The sequence below is a fragment of the Emys orbicularis genome, chromosome 1 (genome assembly GCF_028017835.1).
Source record: "Emys orbicularis isolate rEmyOrb1 chromosome 1, rEmyOrb1.hap1, whole genome shotgun sequence".
Taxonomy (NCBI): domain Eukaryota; kingdom Metazoa; phylum Chordata; order Testudines; family Emydidae; genus Emys; species Emys orbicularis.
Genome location: NC_088683.1, coordinates 65586940 through 65594947, shown reverse-complemented (window position 1 = coordinate 65594947; position 8008 = coordinate 65586940).

Genomic DNA, 8008 nt, shown 5'->3' with positions numbered 1-8008 from the left:
TTGTCTGCATGCCAGCAAACACCGGGACCATACGCTGCCATGCTTTGTTATGCAATGATTCCAGACTACGTGCTACTGGCCTGGCGTGGTAAAGTGTCCTACCATGGCGGACGGGATAAGGCAGCCCTCCCCAGAAACCTTTTGCAAAGGCTTTGGGAGTACATGAAGGAGAGCTTTCTGGAGATGTCCCTGGAGGATTTCCGCTCCATCCCCATACACGTTAACAGACTTTTCCAGTAGCTGTACTGGCCGCGATTGCCAGGGCAAATTAATCATTAATCATTAAACACGCTTGTTTTTAAACCATGTGTAATATTTACAAAGGTACACTCACCAGAGGTCCCCTGTGTGCCCACAGGGTCTTGGGTGAGTTCGGGGGTTACTGGTTCCAGGTCCAGGGTGACAAACATATCCTGGCTGTTGGGGAAACTGGTTTCTCCGCTTCCTTGCTGCTGTGAGCTATCTATGATGTTCTCTCCATCCTCATCTTCCTCGTCCGCCGAACCCGCTTCCCTGTCTCCAGAGAGGGACTGATAGCACACGCTTGGGCTACTGGTGGCTGCACCCCCTAGAATGGCATGCAGCTCCTCGTAGTAGCGGCATGTTTGCGGCTCAGCCCCGGACCTTCCGTTTGCGTCTCTGGCTTTGTGGTAGGCTTGCCTTAGCTCCTTAATTTTCACGCGGCACTGCTGTGCGTCCCTGTTATGGCCTCTGTCCTTCATGGCCTTGGAGATCTTTTCTAATGTTTTGCCATTTCTTTTACTGTTTCGGAGTTCGGCCAGCACTGCTTCATCTCCCCAGATGGCGATCAGATCCCGTACCTCCCGTTCGGTCCAGGCTGGAGCTCTTTTGCGATCCTGGGACTGGGACTCCATCACGGTTACCTGTGCTGATGAGCTCTGCGTGGTCACCTGTGCTCTCCACGCTGAGCAAACAGGAAATGAAATTCAAACGTTCGCGGGGCTTTTCCTGTCTACCTGGCCAGTGCATCTGAGATGAGAGTGCTGTCCAGAGCGGTCACAATGAAGCACTGTGGGATAGCTCCCGGAGGCCACTAATGTCGAATTCCGTCCTCACTACCCAATTCCGACCCCCATAAGGCCGATTTTATCGCTAATCCCCTCGTCGAGGTGGTGTAAAGAAACCGGTTTAAAGGGCCCTTTAAGTCGAAAGAAAGGGCTTCGTCGTGTAAACGTGTCCAGGTTTAAGTCGACTTAACGCAGCTAAAGTCGACCTAAACTCGTAGTGTAGACCAGGCCTTAGGTGGGAGCCCTAACCACAGGACTACAGAATCATTCTCCCTAGACCATTACTAGAGGGAAATCGTAGAATTATCAGTAATAATGCAGAATAGGCAGAAGTATTCAATCAATATTTCTGTTCTGTATTTGGGAAAAGAACAGACATATTTAATAAGACTCTTTCCACCCTACTAATGTGTTGGAAGGATGTTAAACAGCACCTACTAAAGTTAGGCATTTTTAAATCAGCAGGTCTGAATAACTTTAATTCCAGAGTTTTAAAAGAGTTTCCTGAGGAAGAGATAGGATTTGAAAAGGTATCTTCTTTCTTTCCCCCTCTGGCAGATAGGGGGAATGGCACCTGGGTTTCCCATGTCCCTGGTTAGTGGTCTGGTATGTAGTCTTTGAGCTCACCTACTGGATCAGGCTCTGCATACAACTTAAGCAGATCATGGATATCTCCTCCCAGTTTGTGGATCACTCCGGGGCTTAGGTGGGTCAGATATTAAACTGATAAGAACAGATTTTAAAAATGTATTAAAGCTAATGTTAAAAAATTATATAATACATAGGTTGGGGGAAAGAGTGTCTGTACATCTGGATATAGTGCTTAGATTATCCACAAATATAAAGTTAGTTTTTAAAAGTCATATCATACATATTGCTGATTATGGGCTTAGGTGGGTGGGAGGTAGGCATCTGGATGCTTATAAAGAGACAGCAGCACCATGCCCAGAAGTAGAACCACTGGTGCCTAGGGAGCCTTTACCCTGAAAATGTAGGTGCTGAGTTTGTGAAATTCAATTTTGGTATCAATTTCCTCCTTGTTCACAGGATTCACAAGACTAAAAGCCTGAGTTCAAGTCGGTCCAGGAGTCTGGAGAGCTTGAGCCTATGTGGGGCATCACCAAAACAAAGCTGGTGCTGAGGAAGAGCGACAGCAAATCCAACCCCGCTCAGCACATGGGAATGAAAGACACTCCAGTCCGAACAGGGGAGCGCTCACCCGCCTGCAAACATGGAGGGAATGAAGCCGGCAGTGTGCGTGAGGAGACAAACAGACCCACCCACCTAGCTACCTCCTAATTCCTATGGCAAGACCACTGAAACTACAAGGACCAGCATGCAGTGCGCTATCCTGGTCGGAGTGGGCCGGCCACGGGCGATGTGCTCGCTGCAGTGCATGCTGGGAACTTGGCTACCTACGATAGCAGTGTTGCGGAATGGGACTAGGTACGGGCGTTGAATTCACTGCTGTTCATTACCAGGGCCATAGCTTAATATGTTGGAGGATATGCCATTACCGTAGGGACAACACACGGGGCCCTTAGTCTAGTGGGCCACCACGCGCCGCTGGAGCATAACGTGTAGCTATGGCGGTCGCTAAAGAGACCAATAGAAGATTGTCTGAGCTTTGATTGACTGATGCTACATCCAGTAGGAGTCTTTCTTGTAACCAATAGGCGTTTAGAATGATTATGAGGGCATTACTTCCTGCAGATGGGGTGACGTGAGGATGGAGTGCAGATGTCCCTTCCTTTTCTGGGTGGCCTTATTGGAAAACCCGGGAGGTGGGCGGGCACAAGCCTAGCGGGAGGGACCACTGGACCCAGGAACCAAATGAATACGGGGGACAACTAATAAGAAAACAGGGTCGGGAGTGATGGTCACAGGTTGCTCCCCACAACAGCAATAGGAGTCACCACCACCCCAGGAGCAGAGATGTTGAAAGTCACTCAGTTTGTGAACAAACCCCCTCCACAATGTCCCTCAGCAGGAGTCCTCCTCTTCCTCCTCCTTGACGGCAGCAGCAGCGAACAGCGAGCAGCAGTCAGCCAGCCTGGCAGGAGGGACCCATACGTGGTGGTGGTGGTGATAGGGTCCTTGCTTCTCCCTCTGGAGGCGGGGGGTGGAGGGGCAGGCCGGCAATGCCCTCCCACAATCAGCAGCAGCAGCCCAAGGGAGGGAGAGCTCCAGCCACCAGCAGGGCAGTCCAGGGAGGCCAACAGAAGGCCAAAGAGGCCAACAGAAGCTTGTCTGAGCTTTGATTGACTGATGCTACATCCAGTAGGAGTCTTTCTTGTAACAAATAGGCGTTTAGAATGATTACAAGGGCGTTACGTGCTGCAGAGGGGGTGACGTGAGGCTGGAGCGCAGGCGTCCCTTCCCTTTCTGGGTGGCAGCGAGCGAGGCAGCACTATGAAGGTGTCGGGCACCGTAAGCGTGGCGCTCCGGGCCTAGCGGGTTGCAGCTGGGAGGCCTCGGCCTGGTTTTGGGGGTGGGGAGGGCTAGTAACTGGTACTCGGGCCGTTCTGGCAGGTCCCGCCCGCCTGGTTCGCCCCATCTTTTCCTCAGGGAGCGAGCGGCCAACATGGCAGCTGCCAAGAACGTGAGGCTGGGGAGGCCTTATTGGATATCCTGGGAGGTGGGCGGGCACAAGCCCGCCCACTTCTAAAGGCCTCTCCCCCAGCCTAGTGGGAGGGACCACTGGACCAGGCTTCCAACTGATTGCGTGGGACAACCAATGAGAAAACAGGGTTGGGAGTGATGGTCACAGGTTTAAAACAAGGGTACCGGATGGGGACACCGAGCAGAGAACCCCGGACAGCGCCCACTGCTCCTCAAAGGTGTCTAGGGAGACAGTGGATGCTCCCATTGGAACTCTGCCCGGATGCGTGAAACCAGGGAGGAATGGAAATAGGCCCCCCAGTCGCAGGACACCCCCTTGTCCAACATCCTCCTCCTGGTGTTATAGATGGTAACTTTGGCCAGAGCCAGGAGGAGGTTGACAAGGAGGTCTCGCGACTTTGTGGGGCCACGGGTAGGGTGTGTGAAAATGAACAGGTGTGGGGAAAAGTGCAGCCAGAACCTCAACAAGAGGTTCTGGAGGAGCCGGAATAGGGGCTGCACCTGGTGCATTCGAGGTAGGCGTGCACCAGGTTCTCCCTCATGCCGCAGAAGGGGCAGGCCTCGGGTATGGGGGTGAACCACGCCAGATACACGCCCATGCTCACGGCTCCATGAAGGAGCCACCAACCGATGTCCCCGGCGGGCCGTGGGACCAAGGTGGAATAGAGGCTGGCCCACCAGGGCTCCTCACCCTCCACAGGTGGTAAATAGTCCCGCCACTTGGTGTCAGGATGGGACGAGAGGGTGAGGAAATGCAACGTGTGGAGCACGAGCGTGTACAGTTGGTCCCTGGGCGCGGTTCAGAAGCGAACCGGCTGCAGGGTGCGCAGCCGCTCGGAGTACGGGTGCGGGGAAGCCGGGGGGGGCTCGCGGAACAGGGGCCCTGTAATAGTCCGGTGAGGGGGTTTGCGCCCTCTTAAGGGCCGTCGGGCGCCAGGCCGCTTCACTACACGGCCAAGTTAGACCTCGTATCCGGGAGGTCTACGGGTTCTGCCCCTTAGGCAGGGGCTAAACAAAAGGCTCCCTGCGGCTGCGAGGAGCTCCAGCCCTCAGACAGGGCTGGGCAGTATACCAGTCCTAAGCCCTGGTTCAGGCAGCCGGAGCTGAACACTTGCCCGGTCAAATAAGCCCGAAGGCTAGCTCAGAGCGGGGTGATACCCCAGGGTTCGAAAGGGGCTCAGGTCCTTGCGGGAGGAGCTGAGCACTAACCAATAGTTCAGGGGGGCTCAGGTCCTTGCAGGAGGAGCTGAGCACCACAAACTTAGTAAGTCCAGTCCCTCAGTCAGGGAGTGAGCAGGCAGGTAATGGCAACCCAGGCCCTAGGTCAGGGCGGGGCAGCAAACAATCAGCCCAGGCCCACAGTCAGGGCTGAGCAACAGAGTCAGTAATTCAGCCCAGGCCCTCAATCAGGGCGGGGCAGCACACAGCAGTTCTAGGATCAGGCCCTCAGGTAGGGGCTGAGCAAGCACACAGTAGCAAAGTCAGTAGTCTAAGCCCAGGCCCTCAATCAGGGCGGGGCAGCAAACAGCAGTTCTAGGCTCAGGCCCTCAGGTAGGGGCTGAGCAAGCACACAGTAACAAAGTCAGTGGCTTAAGCCCAGGCCCTCAATCAGGGCGGGGCGGCAAACAGCAGTTTTTCAGGGCTCACGCCCTCAGGTAGGGAGGAGGAGAGACTGCCACCCGGTGTGGGGGTGGCAGGGGGGAACACAGGCCCTCCCACTCCACTGTGTTCCAGCCCGGGGCCCTATCCGCAGCAGTCCGTCTGCCGCGGGGTCAGTGGGGATCCTGCCCGCAACACACTGACATAGGCTCGGGGTCTGCTATCCCCGGGCTACTTCCCATCTCCTCCTCCATGGGTACCTGCTCCTCGCTGGGCTCGGCAGCGGGGTCCCACACCATGGGCTCCTCGGGTTGCTGGGGGTTGTCTAGGTCGGGCCGCTCCTCCGGTCTCGGGTCCGGCTCAGGTCCGGGTGGCTCCTCAGGGTACCGTGCTCGGGGCAGGCTCGGCCAGTCCACCTCGGGGTACCTTCCTCGGGGCAATCTCGGCCGGTCCGCCTCGGGGTACCTTCCTTGGGGCAATCTCGGCCGGTCCACCTCAGGGTACCGCGCTCGGGGCCGGCTGGGCCAGTCCACCTCGGGGTACCTGCCAAGCGGGAGGTTTGAGCGGCGCTGGGTGTTAGAGTGCCTGGGTCTGGGGAGGCTCGGTCCGTCTGCGTCCAGGTACCGGGCTCGGGGTAGGCTCCCTCTCGCAGGAGCCCGAGCAGGAGCGTCTGTCCTCTCTGGCCGCTCGGCTCCAACTGAGGGTTGGGGCCGGGCTTTTATACTTCCTGTCCCGCCCCTTGACTTCCGGGGGGCGGGAACAGGTGGCGGTGGCTCCGCCCACTTGAGTGGCGGTTCTGGCTCCTCCCTCTCTGGGGTTGGCTCCGCCCACCTGGGTGGCTGTTCTGGCTCCTCCCTCTCAGGGGCCGTCGGGAGCCAGGCCGCTTCACTACAGGCCCAATAAAAAGGTCCGGAGGGCCCGGAGTGAGGGGTGGGCGGGGAGTGCCCTCTTGCAGGGCCCGCCACAGGAAGATGAGAGAAGGGGGATACAAGGCAGCGCCCACCTCCTGGAGTACATGGAGGGAGGTCAGAAGGGTGGAGAGCCCCATGCGCCGGCCGAGCCCACGGGGATCCACCCCGTCCCCCCTGTCATAGTCCAGGAGGTCTCCGACCCTGGTGGTTTCTGCCAGGACCAATCTCCGACGCACCGAGGGAGACTCCGCCACCTGCACACGTAGATCGGGGTTGTGTAGCAGGGGCTCCACAAGGAGGTCCGATCCCTCGGTGGCCACAACGGACCTGGTCGCCAAAAAGAGCGGCCAGGTCTGGAGGAGGTCCCGGTAGAAGACCAGCCGCTCTGAGAGGTCTCGTGGAAGACCCCTCGGGTGAAGAAAAAAGAACTGCCGGTCGTATCGGAGCCCTCGGAGGTGGCAGAGGAAGGCGTGCACCAACATGCTCCACGCCAGAATACCTGCACCATAAAGGAGTCTCTGCAGGGCCTAGAGGCGGAAGACATGGACCTGGCTGCGAAGGCAGACCAGGCCCTGCCCTCCCTCCTCCAGGGGAAGACTCAGAACCCCTGCAGAGACCCAGTGCAGTCCTGGCCACAGCGTACAGCTGACCCGAGAGGGGGCACCCCTGCCATACTCCGCGCCCAAAGCTGACCGGCTCTGTCAGGGTCCAGTTGAGCCTGACCAGACACTCCGCCTCAGCGTACAGCACCTGGAGAAAGCCCACAAACTGGGGCCTGAAGCCAAACGCCCGCAGAGTGCCCAGGAGATACCCGTGGTCCACCCTGTCGAACGCCTTCTCCTGGTCCAGGGACAGGAGGGCGAACGACAGACCATCCCTACGCCCCAGCTCCAAGAGGTCCTGGACCAAGTACAAGTTATCGAAGATGGTCAGGCCCAGGATGGTGTAGGTCTGGTCAGGAGGGACCACGTCCGCCAGCACGGACCCCAGCCACAGCGAGATGGCCTTCGCTACGACCTTGTAGTCCATGCTGAGGAGCAAGATTGGACGCCATTTCCGTAAGTCGCAGAGGTCCCCCTTCTTCTGCAATAAGGCGAGCACGGCTTGCCTGCACGAGAGAGGGAGGACCCTGTTTTTCAAGGACTCGGCCCAGACAGTGATGAGGTTTGGGCCGAGGACGTCCATGCCCGGGGTAGACGTCCATGGTAGACGCGGTAGAACTCCATGGTCAGCCCGTCCATGCCCGGGGATTTGTTGGTGGGCATGAGACGGAGGGCTTCAGAAGGAGACGGATGCGGGATCAAACAAAGGCACCCCGGGTCCGTTGGTCCTCCAGGGCCTGGAGCTCATCCCGCTTCTCCTGGTACGCTGTGCAGAGGGGTGGATCCTCAGGGCCGGAGGCCAGACGCCTCTCTAGCTCTAAGACCTCCCGCTCCAACTACCCTATCACTGCATCCCTCCGCTGGCTGGCGCCCCGGGTGTAGTCTCAGCAGAAGAGGCATGCGTGTACCTTCCCCACATTGCACCACCGCCGTGCTGAGCGAAAGGCGCGCCGCTGCCCCCACCAGGCCAGCCAGAACTCCCAGAAGGATGCCATGAAGCCCACGTCCTCCAGCAAGCTGTTATTAAAATGCCAATAGGCCGGCCCCGGCCTCTCTGAACTGAGAGAGGCCGTCACGGTCACCAAATGGTGATCTGTGAACAGGACCAGCCGGCTGCCGGAGGCGTGGGCCCGTACCAGATGGAAACGTGATAAATAATTTCGGTCCAACCAGGAGTGGCACGACTGATCGTCCTCCACCCGGACATAGGTGAAGGTGGTATCGTCGTTCGGGTGCTGGTCGCGCC